At 42.0% G+C, this 23,976-nt stretch overlaps 1 protein-coding gene across 1 annotated transcript in view; it reads right to left on the bottom strand.

The window, feature by feature from the left end:
• The window catches only part of LOC126235444 (uncharacterized), a 449,334-nt gene extending 426,087 nt beyond the window's left edge, over window positions 1-23,247 (bottom strand). The window contains exon 1 of the mRNA XM_049944167.1: window positions 23,219-23,247. The gene's annotated coding sequence lies outside the window, so the exon portion shown is untranslated. The remainder of the gene's footprint in view (window positions 1-23,218) is intronic.
• Between the last annotated feature and the right edge of the window lie 729 nt (window positions 23,248-23,976).

Below are 23,976 nucleotides of genomic sequence, written 5' to 3'. Positions count from 1 at the left end.
CCACTGTCATGTGACACTATCTGGCCAAATAGTGTCAGCTACTCCTCTGAAATTTTGTGAGTTCTGCTGATTTGTGCATATATGGAGAGTACCTCACCTTTTCGGCAGTCAGTGTTTATATCTCTTGAAGATGATGGGGAGACAACTGTCTAACAGTGAGAGGATTTAGTTAAGGCTGAAAGAGTTAAAAGTGAATGATCATATAAATGAAATAAACTCTGCTGATCAAGACGTGAAAGAGGCAGGCGAGGACAGTAGAAGTTTGGAAAGACAGTTATACTAAGTGGTCAATACAATTTATCGACAGGTTGTCGGATTTACTGATATGTAAGATTTTCTAATTTTTGAAATACACATTATAGTTTATCAGCGGAAATGAAGATGTGTTTAACAGAATGTTGGTGCGTTCCTGATGGTATACTAGAACTTGTTGGTTAGACCATTTGGAAAGCCAATGAATGAACAAATTCTCTTAGCATGGTTACATAGCAATAGAGACAATAAAACGCAAATGTCGTAAGGAAGACGTGAACGATAGCTAATATAAAGAACTACAGATTTATTAGACATTTGTCAGTACTATAAACGATTTTTATTACACATCTAAGTAAACACCTAGAAAAAATTAGCTACGTTTTAACCAGACAGCAGTTCGTTTTCAAAATGGCTATAGCGCTACTGGCTATAGCGTTACTGGTATGTGGGGGATCTGATTACCATGTTGTATTAATCATTTATTCTGGAGAAAGCGGAGTGCAATATCGATGGATCATTTAGCGTTCTTCCTTTTTGACGTCACTGAAGTATTGGTAAAGAAATTCCTTCAAACGATATTTAAATCTCTTTGGACACTGAAAAACGTGACCGTGATTGGAGCGTATCTGCTCTTCACAGATAATCAGCTCGCAAATAACCGCTGCTCCACGTCCGAAGTTTTCAAGGAAGTGTTGACTAGTCTTAGATCAAACGATATGACTAGCTCAGTTCAAAGAATATACCTGGCCGGGTGTGCGGTTAGAATAGCATTACCCTTGTGAGTCAGTGGAAAAACAGACCACCTCATAGAAAGCTATCCTGTTTTCTCGATGCATCCGCCGACGCACAGCGAGCAATCATGTTGAGTCACCAGGAGATAATTCCATAAATAGCCATCCGTCTCACGAGTTGAGTGCCAGAAAATAATTCACTTTACCCGTTTTGAAGAAATAAAGGAGTAATTTTTTCTTGTTGGAATACACTCTTGCTCCACGAATAGCGCCTTTGATTAGTAATTAAAACGTCATCGGGCACGTGTTCGAACCCCGCCACCGCTTATCTTTTGAATAATAATAATCAGCAATGGTGTCCGTAGACTTCCGACATAAGAAGTCACCCTCATTTTGCCAACGTTCTTGACAAAGAGGGCGGAGGAGTGGACAGTGGTTCAGGGCACTCTCTAGCCCTAGGGGTGGGAAACTGACCCCTAAAGGCGGAAGAATCAGCTTTGAACAACGGCATGAGGATTCAGTAGGTAATGGAAACTGCTGCATTAAAGAAACATAATGTGTATCCACAGGACAAGTGGCCCCTAATTGAAAAAGTGACATGATGGTCTCTCCACTGGCAAAAGATTCCGAAATAGTACCCCATCTCCGGGAGGAGACTATCCAGGAGGAGATGACCATCAGAAGAAGATGGAATAACCAATGAAAGAATAACGTTCTCGAGTCAGGGCGAGGTATGTCGGAAGACTGAACGTGGTAGGGAAGCTAGAAAATCTGAAAAGGAAAATACAAAGCCTCAATCTACACTCCTGGAAATGGAAAAAAGAACACATTGACACCGGTGTGTCAGACCCACCATACTTGCTCCGGACACTGCGAGAGGGCTGTACAAGCAATGATCACACGTGCGGCACAGCGGACACACCAGGAACCGCGGTGTTGGCCGTCGAATGGCGCTAGCTGCGCAGCATTTGTGCACCGCCGCCGTCAGTGTCAGCCAGTTTGCCGTGGCATACGGAGCTCCATCGCAGTCTTTAACACTGGTAGCATGCCGCGACAGCGTGGACGTGAACCGTATGTGCAGTTGACGGACTTTGAGCGAGGGCGTATAGTGGGCATGCGGGAGGCCGGGTGGACGTACCGCCGAATTGCTCAACACGTGGGGCGTGAGGTCTCCACAGTACATCGATGTTGTCGCCAGTGGTCGGGGGAAGGTGCACGTGCCCGTCGACCTGGGACCGGACCGCAGCGACGCACGGATGCACGCCAAGACCGTAGGATCCTACGCAGTGCCGTAGGGGACCGCACCGCCACTTCCCAGCAAATTAGGGACACTGTTGCTCCTGGGGTATCGGCGAGGACCATTCGCAACCGTCTCCATGAAGCTGGGCTACGGTCCCGCACACCGTTAGGCCGTCTTCCGCTCACGCCCCAACATCGTGCAGCCCGCCTCCAGTGGTGTCGCGACAGGCGTGAATGGAGGGACGAATGGAGACGTGTCGTCTTCAGCGATGAGAGTCGCTTCTGCCTTGGTGCCAATGATGGTCGTATGCGTGTTTGGCGCCGTGCAGGTGAGCGCCACAATCAGGACTGCATACGACCGAGGCACACAGGGCCAACACCCGGCATCATGGTGTGGGGAGCGATCTCCTACACTGGCTGTACACCACTGGTGATCGTCGAGGGGACACTGAATAGTGCACGGTACATCCAAACCGTCATCGAACCCATCGTTCTACCATTCCTAGACCGGCAAGGGAACTTGCTGTTCCAACAGGACAATGCACGTCCGCATGTATCCCGTGCCACCCAACGTGCTCTAGAAGGTGTAAGTCAACTACCCTGGCCAGCAAGATCTCCGGATCTGTCCCCCATTGAGCATGTTTGGGACTGGATGAAGCGTCGTCTCACGCGGTCTGCACGTCCAGCACGAACGCTGGTCCAACTGAGGCGCCAGGTGGAAATGGCATGGCAAGCCGTTCCACAGGGCTACATCCAGCATCTCTACGATCGTCTCCATGGGAGAATAGCAGCCTGCATTGCTGCGAAAGGTGGATATACACTGTACTAGTGCCGGCATTGTGCATGCTCTGTTGCCTGTGTCTATGTGCCTGTGGTTCTGTCAGTGTGATCATGTGATGTATCTGACCCCAGGAATGTGTCAATAAAGTTTCCCCTTCCTGGGACAATGAATTCACGGTGTTCTTATTTCAATTTCCAGGAGTGTACATATAGCGGGAATGAGTGAAGTGAAATGGAAAGAAGACAAGGATTTCTGGTCCATGGGTATAGGGAAATACCATTAGCACCAGGAAATGGTATAACGAGAGAAGGATTCAATATGAATAGGAAGGTAGGGCAGAAAGTATGTTAGTATGAACAGTTCAGTGATAAGGTTGTTCTCAGCAAAATCGACAGCAAACGAACACCACAACGATGTTTCAGGTATACATTCCCAGGTCGCAAGCTGAAGAGATAGAGAAAGTACATGAGGATATTGAAAGAGCAATGCAGTACGTAGAAGGAAATGAAAATCTAATAGCCATGGGGAATAGCCAAGGAGAAGAAGAAAGGGTTACGAGAGAATGTGGGCGTGATACTAGGAATGCGAAAGGAGAAAGACTAATAGAGTTCTATAATAAATTTCAGCTGCTAATAGCGAATACTCTGTTCAAGAATCATAGTGGGAGGAGGCATACTTGTTAAAGGCTGGTAGACAGGGGAAGGTTTCACTTAGATTACATCATGGTCAGACAGAGATTCCGAAGTCTATACTGTACGACGTACTCAGAAGCAGATATAGAGTCAGAACGCAATTTAGTAATGATGAAGAGTACGCTAAAGTTTAATAAACTAGCCAGGAACAATCAATACGTAAAAAGTCAGATACTAAGGTGCTAAAGAATGAAGACGTGTGCGTGAAGTTCTCTAAGGCTATAGATATTGTGACAAGCAATAGCTCAGTACGCAGTTGATTGAAGAGGAATGGACATCTTTAAAGAGGACAACCACAGAAGCTGGGATAAAAACATAAATACAAAGAAGGTAACTGCGAAGACACCATGGGTAACAGAAGAAATCCTTCAGTTGTTCGATGAAAGAAGGAAGTACAAAAATGTTGAGGGAAATTCAGGAATACAGAAATACAAGTCGCTTAGGAATGAAATAAATGATAAGTACAGGGAAGCTAATGCGAAATGGCTGAATGAAAAATATGAAGAAACTGGAAAAGAAATGTTTGGTGGAAGGACTGACTTAGCATATAGAAAAGTCAAACAACCTTCGATGACTTCAAAAGCAAAGGTGATAACATTAATACTGCAATGGGAATTCCACTGTCAAAAGCAGAGGAGAGAGTGCGTAGTTCGAAAGATTACACTTAAGGCCTCTGTGAGAGGGAAGACTTGTCTGGTGACGTGATAAAAGAAGAAACGAAGTTGATTTAGAATAGATAGGGGAATCAGAATTTAAGAGGGCATTGTAAAGCTTAAGGACAAATAAGGTAGAAGGGATTGATAACATTCCATCAGAGTTTCTAAAATCACTGGGAGGGGAGGGGGCGAGGAGGGGGGAGAAAGTGGCTACAAAACGATTATTCCAGTTGGTGTGTGGAGAGTATAAGTCTGGTAATATACCATCTGACTTTCGGAAAAATATCAGCCACACAGTTCCGTACATTCCAAGAGCTGACAAGTGCGAGAATTATCTCACAATTTGATTAACTGTTCATGCATTCAAGTTAGTGACAAGAATTATACACAGAAGAATGGGAAAGAAAATTGAGGGTCTGTCAAATGACGATCAGTTTGGCTTCAGGAAAGGTAAAGGCACCAGAGAGGCGGTTCTGATGTTACGGTTGATGATGGAAGTAAGACTAAAAAAAGAATCAAGGCACATTCGTAGGGTTTGTCAACCTGGAAAAAGCATTGGACAAAGTAAAATGGTGCAAGATGTTCGAAATTATGAGAAAAATAGGGGTAAGCTACAGGGAGAGGCGCGTGACATACAGCATCTACGAGAGCCAAGAGGGAATAATAAGAGTGCAAGACCAAGAACGAAGTGCTCGGATTAAAAAGAGCGTAAGAAAGGGATGTAGACTTTCGCTCCTACTGTTCAATCTGTCCATCGAAGAAGCAATGAGGGAAATAAAAGAAAGGTTCAAGAGTAGAATTACATTTCAAGGTGATAGGACATAAATGATACGATTTGCTGATGACATTGCTATCCTCAGTGAAAGTGAAGAAAAATTACAAGATCTGCTTAACTGCAAGAACATTCAACTGATGTAATGAGAAGTAGCAGAAATAAGAACAGTGAGAAACTTAACATTAGGATTGATGGTCACGAAGTAGATGAAGTTAACCTATAACAAAAGTAGCAAGGAGGATATCAGATGGAGACTAGCACTGGCAAAAAGGGCATTCCTGCCCAAGAAAAGCCTACTACTGTCCAACATAGGCCGTAATTTGAGAAAATAATATCTGAGAGTGTACGTCGGGAGCACAGCATTGTATGATAATGAAATACGAATGTGGCTACAACAGAACAGAAGAAAATCGAAGTATTTGAGATGAAGTGCTGCAGACAAATGTTGAAAATTATGTGGACTGATCAGGTAAGGAATTAGGAGATTCTGCACAGAACCGGAGAGCAAAGGAATATGTTGAAAACACTGACAAGAAGAAAAGAGAGGATGATATGATATCTCTTAAGAAATGTTACTAAACCAAATTGTTTCAAGTACTATGTACAGGTGTGTGAGTACTGTATGTTAGTTAGCCCGTCAAAGGTAGTGCATTTGTTATATCATGGGCCTCATACCAACCTGATTTAGATTTTTCGTAGTTTTCCCGAAACGCCTTAGAAAAATGCCTGAATGATTCCTTAAAGAAGGCCTCAGTTGGCCACCTGTCCTGTGATCTCCTTATTAAACACTTGTGTATCTTCCTGTGTCTTTATGTATGATGTTCTTCCTTTTATTAAGCTGACAACTTCTTTATCATTGCAAAATGATCCTTGGAAAAATGGATACAGACACATCACTAAATGAAAATACATCATCACTGAAGTTTTATCTCCCTGAATGCCTTACATGTCAGAATACAGCATCCAGTCAATACCTTGAACCCTGCTTCTAAGCGCGTATGGATTTTCGCTCAGTTTCAGTTTGCGTACCAGCATTACGTATATATAATCAGTACGAGAAACCTGTAGATATTTTGTGCAAAATGACAATTTGCTTTGTCTTTACAATTTCCTGATCGTATAATGACTCAATTACAATGAAGGTGCTCTTACTTTCATTCTGAAACCAGTAGCTCCTTGTTTTAGCCTTATCTATGAATACCATATACACATTTCCACACCTCACACGCTGATATATATACAACTACGCCATGACCATGTGGCCGCCTAATTGCATTGTTGTTCACACCTAGCACTACGACCGAGATCAAATTACGATTTGCGCCAATGTTCGGAGAATCTGTCGGAAGTCCGCAGAGTTTTTGGACTTTATACATACAGCTTTCAAGATGTGCATATTATAGTGGAAGTGGATGTTTCAGTGCACCTTCACTGGCCCATTTAGTGTAAGTGTATTACTGATTCCAGTTCTGTCACACAATACACATTGACTAGGGATAGTGCACTATCACTGGTGAATGTATACCTTCACCGCCAAGAGGTAAGGAATGTGAACCATGGCTGTAATAACAAAACAATCGTACTTCGAATGTTGCATTTATCACCTGTAGCTTGAAAACAGAGTCATACTATGTAAAATTCATTTATTGCAGCAAGGACGTGCACCATGGCACTCTGAGTTGCACAATAAATTTTTGTTTTTGCAAAAGCATCTCAGAGCCAGACATTTTTGTTGACAATAGCATTTGAAGAATCCCTGGCCGCTTCCCGTCGACTGAGACGTCGCAACTGTCCTCAGGGCAACTGTTTTCTCTGGTGGAACTTCCTCCTCAGAGATTATTCTTAGAGGGTAAGAACTGAACTGGGATCTGAATCAAAATGTTGTAGTTGTAGCCACAGTGGCATATCGCATCGTCCCGTCCATAATTATTTGAAAACAAACAATTTATTACTCTGCATGTTGTTGGCTCAGCACACCATCTCTCGTCCCGATTCGGTAGAAGCCATATACCGTTGACTTCGGACGGCATCCAAGATCGATCTAGCATCTCCTCTTCCTCTATCGAAGTTGGGAACTGGAACTCTCACAGTACAGCCCTTTCCCACTATCGGAAAGTAGCGATCTGAACACTGCCGCATTCTTGCTTGTTTCGTTCTGTGTTTTTTAATAGCACTCGTCTAAATCAGTCAGGCAATAGTCATTATTGTCAGGAATAGTTTCTTTCTCTTTGTTCTCAACCTTTTTCCTGTTGGTATGTTATCCTCTTGCAATGAAGATTTACTGTGATCATTATCCTGCAACGTTTCAGTCCCTGTCTCACTGCTAACACTCACTTGATTAATTATGTTTTCAATGTCATCCTCCGAGTGAAGGTTCATCAATGCTTCAGGAGGTAAACTTATTGAAGACAAAACATGTTTCGGAGGGCAGCCAAACATCACTTCGTACGGAGATCTTTTAATTCCAAAATATACAGCGCTATTCTTCATTACCTACACAAATCTTAATGCGCGGCTCCACTCCACAGTATTGAGGTTCTGCATGCATATAGTTAGCATATTTTTTATGTCTTGATTTGCTCGCTCTAAGCTGCCTTGGATCTGACTGTGTCTAGGCTTACCGTGGATAATCTTAAAATTGGGCCATAGTTCAGTTAAGCTACTCTTTATTTTGCTAACGAACTCTCTACCATTGACAGAGTGCAATACTGAGGAAGCGCCTTACAACGTAAAAATGTCAATAATGTTTTCGCATACCTCTTCAGCTGTTTCGGACTTCAGTGGCCTGAGAGCAACGAATTTAGTGAGATGGTCCTGAGAAACCAATACGAATCTGTAATCTCCATCTGGTTGCGATTGGAAGTCGATGACATCTGGAATTAAGCTTCTTGAACAACATTGGGTTCTCTACTATTCCATTTTTCTGACCTTTCTACTTTTGTAAACAAGGCTCACCCAAACTAAGATAGATTTCGACATCTCTGTATGTCATATTATAGAACTTTGACTTCAAGCATTTCATCATTCGGTCACGTCTACCGTGGTCAGTCATTACAAGAGCATCATGGAGAATATCATACAGTTCTTCATCATAAACATAGTATTTAATCTTATCTTCTTCAGTTACAGGTTGTATTAATTTGGTTACTCCATTCACTTCCAGCACTTCATATCTCTCCATAAACTTGTAGTCTTTACCGTCCCTCTTTCGTCCAGATTTTAGTTCAAATGGTTCAAATGGCTCTGAGCACTATGGGACTTAACATCTGAGGTCATCAGTCCCCTAGAACTTAGAACTACTTAAACCTAACTAACCTAAGGACATCACACACATCCATGTCCGAGGCAGGATTCGAACCTGCGACGTAGCGGTCGCGCGGTTCCAGACTGAAGCGCCTAGAACCGCTCGGCCACTACGGCCGGCAGATTTTAGTGATATAGCCTTTCTGGTAAGAGACTTATACTTTTCTCTGTCCATTAAGACAGAATTATGACTGAGATTTCCCCGTTCCACTATAAGATGTTCGTATAACTTCACTGATTCAACCATACCTGCACTACTGTGAACTGTAACTGCACTACTGTCAACCATAACTGCACTGCTGTATAACATAACAAAAACGAGCTGACGACAATCACATTCATGCTGATGGATGGTAGCATTGTTGGACACACCATAAATAACCTGGAAGCAGCGATGGTACACCTTCACTAATGGATAATATGCTACTGTACACTTTCCCTAGCCGAGTACAGTGATGGTTCACTTTCACTAGTGGATGTGTTTTTTGCAGTTTATGGTAAGCTCTCACTGACCATTTTAGTGATGGTGTACATCCACTAGGGGAGTTTTACCCTCTCTAATCTTTCACTTCCACTATAACATATACAAGCATGATGAAAAATGAAGCTACATATTGTGTTATAGTCATGCTTGGCATACAATATGTGCATAGCTGGAGCTATCTTATTTTTAAGTTTTAAGAACGCAAGTTACTTTATTCAGACACGTGGAGCAGTAATTCAGTACTTTTCCAGAATGCGTTTACATTTACGGAAGTTAAGAAAAAGTAGATGGAAACAATTGGCATCAGGAAGATTGTGAGATGCTAGCAACTAGCAGCTGAGACTTCAAAGCAGAATGGTCGTCTCCCCTACTATAGATGATAAGTCTCAAAAGACATTCAAGTAGCTTAAATCTAACACTCATTTATGGAAATAATTCCAATAGAGAGATAGCTCATTGTGAGGAAAACTTTAAGTGTTTATTAAATCAATGGAGGAATGGCATTTTAAACAGCACTGATGCGACAACAACAGAAATTTAAGGTAAAGACTTCGTAAAACGATGTAAAAGCATAGCAGCCTGAATCCTATGGTTTGTCTGAAACGCACAATGTTTAAGTATGGAGGTTGTATGGTTTTGCCTTGCTTCAGTTCAGACAGTTGTAAGAAAAACTTCTGCTTAAAATAGTTGCTTTACTTCGTAGCTATTTTGCATTTTTCAGTATAATAGTCGTACCAAAGGTGGAAGAAGTGGTGAATGACTGCGAAACATTCAAAGTAACAAAACAGCTGTAGGGGCTGTACGATAACCTATGTTCTCGTAGGTCAGACGAGATACAGAAAACAAACAGCGTTAACTAACACTGAAAAAGTTAGCGGACTATGTAACCGAGCAAAGGTTTCGACAGAACACATTGCTAACGAAAGCGAGAGATGCAGTTAACTTTACTAAAGTACTGTCTCGAAGCAGAAATGGGCCGCTCAGTGCAAGTGGAACAATGTTACACCCAGAATAGAAAGAAGACAAACATGTCGTAATGACAGAACATAGTACTGCGAAATATTGTTCTGAAGCGCAGTCGGGTTAGCAAACTGAACAGCATAAGACAGTTAAAGAAAAAAACCTGAAAAAACGGATCGCATTTCTGCTACGCCTATGACGCTGCCGAAATTTAGAAAAGGTGGACGGAAAATTTGAAATCTATAAGAGTTTGTCATGCTGCTGGACCGTCAGTGCAGAACAGGTCACCTCCAGTCTCCGTATTGCACTAACAAAATCTTCAGGCTTTACCGACAAATGTGTTGAATATAAAATTCTCTAGTTTACCAGCAAATAACGTGTAAGTCATACGCTAGAGATAACCGCTCCACATCTTCAGAATGAAAAAACCGCACAATTGTAAGTAGTGCTTGCACTCTGAGGGTCCTGCACAAACTTAATTATTTATATAGATGATAATAATAAGAATTTAGTGTGGCTCAACGGCGTGGTGCAAGTCTTACTGTTGAACACCACTTTGGTAACACGTTCGTTCGTAGAAACACCCCAGTTATCCAAGTGAGAACGCACAGTTTAATGTGGAATCCGAACCATGTATTGTTTCTAGCGACTCCTTACATCTTTCAGAGGTGAAGACTTGGTTAGAACGAAGACAGAAAACTACATGCTTCAACCGGGATTCGATCCAGCGACATTTCGGTTCGAGGCACAGGCTTTGCCCGTTTCTTTTTTTCTTTTTTCTTCATGGCATTAGGTATGGTTTATAACGTTTCCTGGTAAAACATGCTTTATAACTATGCAATCACAATTTTATTTATATATAGGCACTGATTAAGTCTGTGGACTCTGAATAATAATAGAATGGAGACAATTACGTTATATTTTATATTTGTAAAGGACTACGTACTAGATATGTGAAATAATATCTGTCTCCGCGAGTTCTGAAACCGCCACAGAAAAGAATTAGTAAAGAAAAACTCAGAGATTTCATGACAATCAGCCATTGTATAAATAGTAGTGTAAGAATAATAATGTCGTTGTCGTCTTCTTGGAGTCACGTAGAGAGGAGGAACCTGTGACGCTATGTTCAACGCATAGGTAGCTTTCATTTGTCAAGATTGCACGTAGGACGCCATTAGACGCTGATTATAAAGAAAGGCGTGTGAACTTGTTATTATTCGAGTTTTGAATATAGTTATTTAATGAAAATTCGTATGGTATTATTAGAAAGCTTGCCTGGTATTTTACCCATTTATTTAAGACATTTTCAGCTTTTTAAGTGCAGAACTGCGACACGGCGGAACGAGCCGCCGCCGCGGCAGATTCAAATATGGTAATAAGGGCAATCATAAGGCAATAAGCAGCTGGTAAAAAGTGAATTTAAAATTATTTCTTACAGCAGTTCGAGATCGGAATACAAAGTAGCAGATTTTACGTTGTTTTTCACAGGCGGACGCGGGCTGCTAATATTGTAAACTTTAACAGTGTCGAAGTTAAAATACTTTCATGTTTCAAAAGGAAATCTTGCTATGCAAAAACTCTGGACTGGTAAAAGTTATAGAAAAATCACTTTCTGGTTAATAATGATAGTCTCATGCTCTAGTGTTAGCCGTGGCCGGCCGAGGGGGCCGAGCGGTTCTAGGCGCTACAGTCTGGAACCGTGCGACCACTGCGGTCGCAGGTTCGAATCCTGCCTCGGGCATGGATGTGTGTGATGTCCTTAGGTTAGTTAGGTTTAAGTAGTTCTAAGTTCTAGGGGACTGATGACCTCAGAAGTTAAGTCCCATAGTGCTCAGAGCCATTTGAACCATTTTTTTTTTGTTAGCCGTGATACTGATTAATAATTAATGTTGACGAAAAATCCACAGCTAGTTTTGAGGTTCTTTAAGCATTGCATACGGTAACTTCATTATTTTTGATAACAGAAATAATTTCAGAACGTTTTTGCGATAGTTGTAGCAGAAATGGATATGTTGTGCATTCTATTGAGTTACAGTAACAAAACTGTTCATTTAATAAGAAGCCAGTTCCAGTACAATAATAATTAATCTCATTTGTTCGCAACAACATATTTTAGTGCATACAATTAACCAAAGTAAATCAGTGTACAGAAAAGATACTGGAGCGCGAAAGGTTGCTGGGCGGGCGTCATACGACACCCGTTTCTGTTCATCGCTGATTTTTTAACTCTTTTTTTTTAATACAGAGGTCAGCCAGCCCTCTGACCGCTGGATGAACAGGTGAGTGAGGTTTCGAGTATCAAAATACTCACATACAGTGTCGTATCTTTTGACTGCATTGTCTCAGAAGCTTAAATTATTCATACAGGCAAGGGGCCGTTGACCCTAGTATTTGACATAGCTTTTTACTTCCTAAGTATTTTATATACCGGGCAACCGCAGCTGTTGAAAGGCATGCTGTCAGGAAGAACTCCGCTCACAGCAGGTAAAGTTGTTGTTTATTAAAACACGACCGGTTTCGCGGCTTTAAGCCGTGTTATCAGGTGAGGAGGGAAAAGAACCATCCCAGCATTTACTATAAAGATCATAGGCACACCCATCACTCCTAGTCACATAGCTGCCCTGCTGTCATACTGATGCAGGCAAATTTTAAAGAGTGGGGCACTTCTTCTTTACCTTCCGCTCGCCATAGTATTGACGATATTCTCTGAATAGTAACTTGCGACTATAAGCGATGGGTATGCCTATGATCGTTTAACGTTGATCACCTGACGATGTGGCTTGAAGCCTCGAAACCAGTCGTGTTTTAAAAAACAACAATTTTACCAACTGTGAGCCGAGTTCTTCCTAACATCATGATTTTCTACTTAGCACCTCTACCCATTCCTCGGAAAAATGGATCTTGACAGACAGACAGACCGAAGGACAACAATGTGACTCTATAAGGGTTCCATTTATACTGACTGAGGTACGAAACCCCACAAATGAAAGCAGATTAAGATTAAACATCCTGTACACGAGCTCAAATTGGGGAAAGAGGAGGAAAAGACATGGGCTGCGTCTTCTTTAAAGGAACCATCCTAGCATTTACTATAAACGGTTTAAGGTAACCACATGAAACGCACTTCTGCATGATCATACGTGATATCGAACTGCGGTCGTCCCGAATGCGAGTCCAATTGTCTTACCACTGCGCCACTTCGCTCCGTCGGCATCTTAAAATGGTTGCTACTGGAGCCTGCAGGTTAGCAGTACGTTATTTGTCTCTGAATTTCTGCAAAATAATCAAGTGAGCAGCTAACATTGTCCCCAAGTATTTTGCCTTCCAGTTGTGTATGTGTATTTTTAGCACACACCTCAAAAAAGTTTTGCATCACTCCGGTTCCCAGAACTCCTGAAGATAGAGGTTGACTGTGGATATTGTATCAGAAACACAGTCTCTTTGACTGTTAAGAGATATCACTAAACCCGCCCAATGATGTAATCAGCCATGCACGAGCAGCGCCTATTAGACGGAGGGGGTCAGACATCCGATCAGTTCCAGTCGTTCCACCAGGAAGCAGGTACAAGGCTCATGTTGTCTTTAGTTCAACCATGCCTAGACGGTCAATACCGCGGTTCGATCAAGTCCGCATTGTTACTTTGTGCCAGGAAGGGCTCTCAACAAGGGAAGTGTCCAGGCGCCTCGGAGTGAACCAAAGCGATGTTGTTCGGACATGGAGGAGATACAGGGAGACAGGAACTGTCGATGAAATGCCTCGCTCAGATCTCCCAAGGGCTACTGCAGCAGTGGATGACCGCTACCTACGGATTACGGCTCTGACAGCAACGCCATCATGTCGAATAATGTTTTTGTGCAGCCACAGGACGTCGTGTTACGACTCAAACTGTGCGCACTGGGCTGCATGATGCGCAACTTCACTCCCGACGTCCATGGCGAGGTCCATTTTTTCAACCACGACACCATGCAGCGCGGTGCAGATGTGCCCAGCAACATGCCGAATGGACCGCACAGTATTGGCATCAGGTTCCCTTCACCGATCAGTGTTGCATATGCCTTCAAACAGACAGTCGTCAGAGACGTGTTTGGAGGCAACCCGGTAAGGCAGAACGCCTTGGACAAACTGTCCAGTGAGTGCAGCAAGGTGGAGGCTCCCTGCTGCTTTGGGGTGGAATTATGTGCTGCCGACGTACGACGCTGGTGGTCATGTAAGGCGCCGTAACGGTTGTTCGATACGTGAATGCCTTCCTCTGTCCGACAATTCTCGCTCCCATCGTACACATATTGTGAATGACTTCCTTCAGGATAACGACGACGCTCAACTAGAGTGGCCAGCATGTTCTTCAGACATCAACCCTATCGAACATGTCTGAGATAGATTGAAAAGGGCTGCTTATGGACGACATGACCCACCAACCACTCTGAGGGATCTACACCGAATCACCGTTGAGGTGTGGGACAATCTGGACCAAAAGTGCCTTGATGAACTTGTGGATAGTATGCCGCCACGAATATAGGCATGAGGACGTGCTACTGGGTATTAGTGGTACCGGTGTGTACAGCAATCTGGACCACCACCTCTCAAGGTCTCGCTGTATGGTGGTTCAACATGCAATGTGTGGGTGGCATGAGCAATAAAAAGAGCGGAAATGATGTTTGTGTTGATCTCTATTCCAATTTTCTTCATAACTTTTTTTTGATGTGTGTATAATCTTTCCTCTTTAATTCAGGTCCTTCATACGTTGGGTGATAGTACACCTATTTTGTTTTTTAATCAGTTCAGCAATCGTTAGCCAATACGACAAAAACACTCGGACAAGTGTTCTTACAGAAAGAAGCGTTGAGGCCTCTGCCAGTGATGGGAGAAGAAATAGGCGACGTCCCATATTGCGAGCTCTAGTGACTGCATACAACAGCCTATTTCGGAAACATGGTGTCAGACGATATGTCTCGGCTAGACAGGACCAGTCCCGACTGGAACCCATGGAATGGATCTGAATTGGCCTTACAAACTTCCTACAAATCATTATTTCATATTTACTCATTTACGCGTCCATTCTGACTTATACTGCTGACATTGTGTTAAAATTGGGAGTTTTTCCATTTGAAATATATCCGTTACCGTATTATAAATTTGCAAGCGTGACCATACATCAAAATCTTCAAAACTAGGTCCTTAGGGGAAAACTTTACGTTTCATGCTTTTAATAGCGTTATGCATCTCATACTTGAGAATGAGAAGTAACTATAAAAAGCAAAGCTTTCCATTCAACTTTCACTCGTGGTTGTGTCGAAGGCCTTTTGTATCTTCCACGTCGACGATTAGGGGAAGATGAATAGTACGTCTCTTGACACCGTTGCTGATAACACAGAGCTGTAGCAATTCTTCGAATCTTTCGAGCCCTATCAGTTTTCGTGTAATTCACATATCGCAACCTTTATTCCCTACTAGTGGCAGTCCGAGACAGTGACGTGCACCGAATCATAATGACGAAAGCAAGAAACTCTTTCGTAATGGTTTTTGGGTTTTATCATAGCAGATATATGAAGCGATGAAGTGTTATCCATAGACAACAAGAGCGCATTTATGTCTCTGCGAGACACTCCAAAAACAGAGACAAACATGGACCATGATTCGCTTTATTCTGTTCTGCTACTAGTCGTAGAGCAGTATTTGCGCACTTAATTGTAACTTCGCTGGTAGAGCCAAAAGGCAACATGGATTGTGGTTCGTACACACGTTGGTTTAAATGGTAATCAGTGGAAAGAACGACAGCCATACTCTCCATTTTGAAGAGAATATGCTATATGAACATGTACTACATTCTTCAATGTGTATTAGATGCAGTTATTTAAAACTATTAGACAGTGGGACATTGTTGATAATAAATTAGCGTATGTCATTTGTAATGTTCCTTTTTGTGTATTAGAGTCATTTTCCTTGTAAAACTCGTGTCTATACTTACGACAAATACACCATATGTAGGTAGGTACTATGATGCTAACCTTTATTATAGGCCCCGGGGAATTAACAAAACACTGGTTTAGTGAGCTACGCAATGTGCTGAAGTTATTAGTGGAATATTCGAACAGAAACTATAAAAGAGATATTAACTGTGAAACACAAAAGAAAAGATTTTTTAATTCGGTATTACTTAAAACGATTCCATTCGTAACAGTTTTGTATGACTGTATCTAATCAACAACTAAAAACACATCGATGTTTATAACATACTTTAGAATGATCTGTGAGCTGCCTTTTATCATATGTTCGTTTCATCGTGAAACACACTGTATATAATAATACTTTTCGTCTTGGGCAAGTGGACTGATGCCCCCCCCCCCCCCCACCTCATGAACCATAGACCTAACCGTTGGTGGGGAGGCATGCGTGCCTCAGCGATAAAGATAGCCGTACCGTAGGTGCAGCCACAACGGAGGGGTATCTGTTGAGAGGTCAGACAAACATGTGGTTCCTGAAGAGGAGCAGCAGCCTTTCCAGTAGTTGCAGGGGCAACAGTCTGGATGATTGACTGATCTGGCCTTGTAACACGAACCAAAACGGCCTTGCTGTGCTGGTACTGCGAAGGGCTGAAAGCAAGGGGAAACTACAGCCGTAATTTTTACCGAGGGCCTGCAGCTTTACTGTATGGTTAAATGATGATGGCGTCCTCTTGGGTAAAATATTCCGGAGGTAAAATGGTCCCCCATTCGGATCTCCGGGCGGGGACTACTCAGGAGGACGTTGTTATCAGGAGAATAAAAAAACTGGCGCTCTATGGATCGGAGCGTGCAATGTCAGATCCCTTAATCGGGCAGGTAGCCTAGGAAATTTAAAAAGGGAAATGGATAGGTTAAAGTTAGATATAGTGGGAATTAGTGAAATTCGGTGGAAGAGGAACAAGACTTCTGGTCATTTGAATACAGGGTTATAAATACAAAATCAAATAGGGGTAAAGCAGGAGTAGGTTTAACAATGAATATGAAAATAGGAATGCGAGTAAGCAACTACGAACAGCATAGTGAACGCATTATTGTGGCCAAGATAGATACGAAGCCCACGCCTACTACAGTAGTACAAGTTTATATGCCAACTAGCTCCGCACATGACGAAGAGATTGATGAAATGTATGATGAGATAAAAGAAATTATTCAGATAGTGAAGGGAAGCGAAAATTTAATAGTCATGGGTGACTGGAATTAGATAGTAGGAAAAGGGAGAGAAGGAAACATAGTAGGTGAATATGGATTGGTGGGAAGAAATGAAAGAGAAAGCCGCCTGGTAGAATTTTGCACAGAGCATAACTTAATCATAGCTAACACTTGGTTCAAGAATCATGAAAGAAGGTTGTATACATGGAAGAAGTCTGGAGATACTAGAAGGTATTAGATTATATAATGGTAAGACAGAGATTCAGGAACCAGGTTTTAAATTGTATGACATTTCCAGGGGCAGATGTGGACTCTGACCACAATCTATTGGTTATGAATTGTAGATTAAAACTAAAGAAACTGCCAAAAGGTGGGAATTTGGGAAATGGGACCTGGATAAACTGAAAGAACCAGACGTTGTAGAGAGCATTAAGGAACGATTAACAAGAATGGGGGAAAGAAATACAGTAGAAGAATAATGGGTAGCTTTGAGAGACGGAATATTGAAGGTAGCAGAGGATCAAGTAGGTACAAAGACGATGGCTACTAGATATCCTTGGGTAACAGAAGATATATTGAATTTAATTGATGAAAGGAGAAAATATAAAAATGCTGTAAATGAAGCAGGCAAAAAGGAATACAAACTTCTCAAAAATGAGATCGACAGGAAGTGCAAAATGGCTAAGCAGGGATGGGTAGAGGACAAATGTAAGGATGTAGAGGCACATATCACTAGGGGTAAGATAGATACTGCCTACAGGAAAATTTAATAGACCTTTGGAGAAAAGAGAACCACTTCTATGAATATCAAGAGCTCAGATGGAAAACAAGTTCTAAGCTAAGAAGAGAAGGATGAAAGGTGAAAGGAGTATATAGAGGGTCTATACAAGGGCGATGTTCTTCACAACAATATTATGGAAATGGAAGAGAATGTAGGTGAAGATGAAATAGGAGATATGATACTGCGTGAAGAGTTTGACGGAGCACTGAAAGACCTAAGTCGAAACAAGGCCCCGGGAGTAGACAACATTCCATTAGAACTACTGACAGCCTTGGGAGAGCCAGGCCTAGCGAAACTCTACCATCTGGTGAGCGAAATACCCTCAGACTTCAAGAAGAATATAATAATTCCAGTCCCAAAGAAAGCAGGTGTTGATAGATGTGAAAATTACCAAACTATCAGTTTAAGAAGCCATGGTTGCAAAATACTAACACGAATTCAATACAGAAGAATGGAAAAACTGGTAGAAGCCGACCTCGGGGAAGATCAGTTTGAATTCCGTAGAAATGTTGGAACACGTGAGGCAATACTGAACCTACGACTTATCTTAGAAAATAGATTAAGGAAAGGAAAACCTAAGTTTCTAGCATTTGTAGACTTAGAGAAAGCTTTTGACAATGTTGACTGGAATACTCTCTTTCAAATTCGGAAGGTGGCAGGGGTAAAATACAGGGAGCGAAAGGCTATTTACAATATTTACAGAAACCAGATGGCAGTTATAAGAGTCGAGGGACATGAAAGGGAAGCAGTGGTTGGGAAGGGAGTAAGACCGGGTTGTAGCCTATCCCCGATGTTATTCAATCTGTATATTGAGCAAGCAGTAAAAGAAACAAAAGAAAAATTTGGAGTTGGAATTAAAATTCATGGAGAAGAAATAAAAACTTTGAGGTTCGACGATGCAATTGTAATTCTCTCAGAGACAGCAAAGGACCTGGAAGAGCAGCTGAACGGAATGGACAGTGCCTTGAAAGGAGGATATAAGATGAACATCAACAAAAGCAAAACGAGAATAATGGAATGTAGTCGAATTAAATCGGGTGATGCTACGGGAATTAGATTAGGAAATGAGACGCTTAAAGTAGTAAAGGAGTTTTGCTATTTGGAAAGCAATATAACTGATGATGGTCGAAGTAGAGAGGATATAAAATGTAGACTGACAATGGCAAGGAAAGCGTTTCTGAAGAAGAGAAATTTGTTAACATTGAGTATAGATTTAAGTGTCAGGAAGTCGTTTCTGAAAGTATTTGTATGGAGTGTAGCCACGTATGGAAGTGAAACGTGGACGATAAGTAGTTTAGACAAGAAGAGAATAGAAGCTTTTGAAATGTGATGCTACAGAAGAATGATGAAGATTAGATGGGTAGATCACATAACTGATGAGGAGATATTGAATAGAATTGGGGAGAAGAGAAATCTGTTGCACAACTTGATTAGAAGAAGGGATCGATGGTAGGGCATATTCTGAGGCATCAAGGAATGGCCAATTTAGTATTGGAGGGCAGCGTGGAGGGTAAAAATCGTAGAAAGAGACCAAGAGATGATTACACTAAACCGATTCAGAAGGATGTAGGTTGCAGTGGGGACTGGGAGATGAAGAATCTTGCACAGGATAGAGTAGCATGGAGAGCTGCATCAAACCAGTCTCTGGACTGAAGACCAAAACAACAAGAAGAAGTGGACTGATTATAGCCAAAGGAACAACAACTGAGAAAAAACTGTTCATCTTAGAAGAGGAACGAAAAGTGTTATACCAGAGAAGAATGTGAAAAGTTTGTGGTACGAAGAAACAGAATTGGAACAAGAAGTAGAAAATATGATGGTCTATATGACAGTTATGTTGGAAGACGAAGAAATAAATTTAAATTTGTGTCACGCCCAGGACTTGAACCCAAATCTCCGTGCTTACTCAGCAGGTATGCAAGTCATTGCACCACCGCTGCTGTATAGGTAACACAGGTGCGGTGGTACAAATTTCAATTAATTTCTTCGGTTTCTAACGTTTTAGTAGATAAATTTGAAACTCATATGCCTCACGAAGAATTTAATTATATCAGAATATGACAGTTATACCTGAAATAAATGCGAAACAGAAGGTATACCGTGTATAGTTTTGATTTAACTAATACTCCTATGACAAAGTAGGAAAAGAAAATTTATGCTATGTATATACTGACCGAGAGTTTTTTGTGCCATTTAATTAGAATCATGCAATGAACATCCGAAAGAAAGTTTATCAAAATTGCAGATGAATGTTTATTGCCTGGAATGACCTAACATCTTAGTCTTGCATTATTGGTTTATGGACATGAATATTGAGATGAACCAACTAATAAGCCATAAGGACAGGGAAAATGTGAATGATATTTCTTAGAGGAGGTGAGGAAAAATTTTCGTAGATAGAAAGAGAAATTTAGCTGCCAGAAAGAATTTAAAAAAATCTGCTAGCCTGTAAAGTGACACGTAATCCATGCCTATAGAATAAATCTTGGTCACAAAATATGAAACTAGATGTTATAGCAAGTGTATATTAGGTTGGGAGAAACATTAATAAAAATGCTGACTAAAAGTAAATTTTGCATTCAGTGTAAGGCAAACATACGTTAACATCGGTGAAGATTGCGTACCGTATTTGATGTTTTACGATCTCAGTGACACAACAAAGCATAGAATTCATTGTGAAGCGAAAGGATGGAGAGTTGCTAGAAATATTAAATCTTCAAAGTGTTTGAATTACAGTCGACCTCACCAGGAAGTATTCCACCAGCATTCAGCATCATCAGTAGAGGAGACAAACGGATAAGGAAAGAAAATGTTTGCCACATAACCACTATTTAGTAACAACGTTTGAAGTAGTCAGTAACTTTTCATCTTCCGTCGATTAGCAAACTCACATGTACCAGAGGTGACACCTGAATTAGCTCAACTGCACTCACATCAGTGAAATCTTGAAGTTTTGACAGTAAACTTTGGATTTTCATTTATTTACGAATTCTCAACGTCGTCTAACTATGAGTTGTGTCTCCGAAAGCATAGCGCCATATTAAATACAGAAATAAAATATCCGTATAATATAGGGTGCATTAAAAGGAATCATCCGGTTTGGCAAGTCTATATCTGTGAAACTAATAAACATGTGCAATGAATTTCGTTTTTCGATGAACGGAAAACTCAAAAAGTTTTTTTTTCATACCTTTTCATAGGTTTTCAATACGCCCTCCTTGAGATGAACGACATATGTCAATGCGGTATTCAAATTGGTTCCACACTGCAGCGAACATGTTTTGAGTTACAGCTTCCACAGCGGCTGTTAAGCGATGTCTCAGTTCATTCATTTTTGCTGGTAATGGAGGCACGTAAACAGAGTCTTTTATAAACCCCCCACAAGAAATAGTCACATATAGTCATGTCCGGTGAGCTTTGAGGCCAGTATTGTAAGGCTGAGTCATTTCATCGAGTGCGACAGATCCATTGTTCAGTAATCCTTTGTTCTAAAAATTTCCGCACTTCCAGATGCCAGTGTGGCGGTGCTCCATCCTATTGGTGAGTGGGAAAAGGAAGTCCCCAAGCATGTCGAGATATGTGCTTCCTGTAACAGTGCTCCCGGCATATAAAAATGGACCATACACCTTTTCCCGTGAAACTGCACAAAACACATTGAATTTTGGAGAGTCGTCTTCATGTTGTGCGACTTCATGTGCTTATTCCGTACCCCATATTTTCACATTATGACCGTTCACCTTTCCATTTAAACGGAATGTTGCCTCAATACTAAACACCAAGCGTGAAACAAAACTGTCATCCTACATCTTACCAAGAACGAAATTACAAAACTCCACACGTTGTTAAACTTCCTGACAGATTAAAATTGTCTGTCCGCCCGTGACTTGAACTCTGAACCTTTGCCTTTCGCGGGCAAGCGCTCTACCATCTGAGCTACCCAAGCCCAACTCACGCCGCTTCCTCACAATTTTAGTTCCGCCAATACCTCGTCTCCTGCCTTCCAAGCTTCACAGAAGCTCTCCTGCGATGCTGCAGAACTAGCACTTCTGGAAGAAATAATATTGCAGAGACATGGCTTGCACACAGCCTGGGGGATGTTTCACATCAGCGCACTCTCCGCTGCAGAGTGAAAATTCATTCTGGAAACATCCACACGTTGTTGTTTGTCACCTTCACGAAGAGCTTTTAGTAGCTGAATTTTGTATGGTCTCATGTGTAAACATCAATGCAACATACGCCAGATGGATATCAGGGGTAGGGGGCATGTTGAGCTGTCGAGCGGCACGGCGAACAGATTTCTGCGGACTCATTGGGAAACAGTGGCGGATGCGTTCGACGTATGCCAAACACTCGGGCACGATCCGGCGATTATGCTTTACACAAGTAACCTGTTTCCGGAATTGTTCATGCCATCGTCTAATGATCCGCGCTGTAGGAGGGTCCACACCATACCTAGTACAAAGGTGACGCTGAACAGTTGTTGCTGATCTGCGCTGGTCAAAACGTAGAACACAAAACGCTTTTTGCAGTCCCGACTAATTTTTACTATAGCTGAAGTGGGCGCATGTTTCTTCTACCTAGCGGGAACCAAGTAAAGCTCGACAGTTTGCTCTTTCCAACAGTACGTTGTGCACGCACGTATCTCAAATAACATAATAGTCGTGACTTGTATTAAATCGGATGATTCTTTTTGATACAATCTGTATATTTGTGCTTTTCTGTAACTGAATGTGGCATTTTAAAAACGTTCACACTATGTATAATAATAAAATATGGGAAAAGGATCGTCCACTCGGCGGGAATCGACGAAAGAAGAATGAAAAAGGCATTGTTGTTCCACAACTGAACTTTGAGCGGAGGAAGGCTTGACGACAGAAAAAAAAAATGATTTCCCTATGAGCTTTTGAATGCGAATAAAATGATATATTGTGTAATCCCCACTCACGATAATGCCGAAAAAGTTTTGCTGCTGAATACGCAGCAAATTTGTGTCTCGCAAAACTTGTTTTCACACATTGTTTCTTGTGTCACAAGCATAAGTAACTGAAATAATTTTGTGTGAAAATATTCATAAGAAGCGAAGCAGTTTCTGGCTCTGATGTGACAGCGTCTTCTATGGTAGGCGCCCGCGAATGAGTAGGTAGTAAGCACTGTCCGTGTGGTCCGTCAACTACGCGGATCTCGCTGTTACGCAATGAGAAGAGCAAACACGCCGCCTAACCTCGAACCGGCAACTCAGTCTTTATCTCATGACGCCACTCACCTTCTGTCATACTTAATCTAAAGCAAACAAAACGAAACGCAGTCTGCGAGTAGGGACAGACTTAGCTCCTTCGTAAACGTCTTTAAGCAAATTTCGGAGTGGTACGAGATTCGTTTATAAGAAAGTGAGCTCGTGGCGGACAGTACCTGCTAAAGACGGTCCACGCCGACCGGAGGATCCTTGACGACTGCCCGCTATCTCAAGTGAACGCGATAAGGCGTTCGTCTCCGCCGGCGGTGTTCGCCAATCGCTGCCAAGTGCATGACGCATTCACTCAGTTCGGCAACCGGAAGTCATCAGTTAGTCCACGCATGGGAGGTAGTATGGCCCAGGCAACGAGACGTCCTGGAGCCACGTTCATCCACGTTCGTGGCAGGATACTACCGAGACACCGGTGCCACCAGTTTCTACCATGGTGCTACAAGTTAATGCAGGTTGTACTTAATGACGCCACTAGCCTTCCCCCACTACTGAAACACGCTATTCGACTGCTTAGTGGTGCCTACATCCCTTAATTTTGTTCCTTTATTCATGGAAAAACTTGCAGTAGCCGACCTTGCGGAAGATCTCTTTGGATTCCGTAGAAATGTTGGAATACGCGAGGCAACTCTAACACTAATCTTAGAACATAGGTTAAGGAAAAGCAAACCTACGTTTATAGCATTTGTAGACTTAGACAAAGCTTTCGACAATGTTAACTGGAATACTCTCTTTCAAATTCTGAAGGCGGCAGAGGTAAAATACAGGGAGCGAAAGCCTATGTTCAATTAGTGCAGAAACCAGATGGCAGTTACACGAGTCGAGGTGCACGAAAGCGAAGCAGTGGTTGACAGCGGAGTGAAAAAGGGTTGTAGCCTATCCCCGATGTTATTCAATCTGTATAATGAGCAAGCAGTAAAGGAAA

Source organism: Schistocerca nitens, chromosome 2 (assembly GCF_023898315.1).
Source record: "Schistocerca nitens isolate TAMUIC-IGC-003100 chromosome 2, iqSchNite1.1, whole genome shotgun sequence".
Taxonomy (NCBI): Eukaryota; Metazoa; Arthropoda; class Insecta; order Orthoptera; family Acrididae; genus Schistocerca; species Schistocerca nitens.
This window is presented reverse-complemented; position numbering and strand designations above follow the sequence as displayed.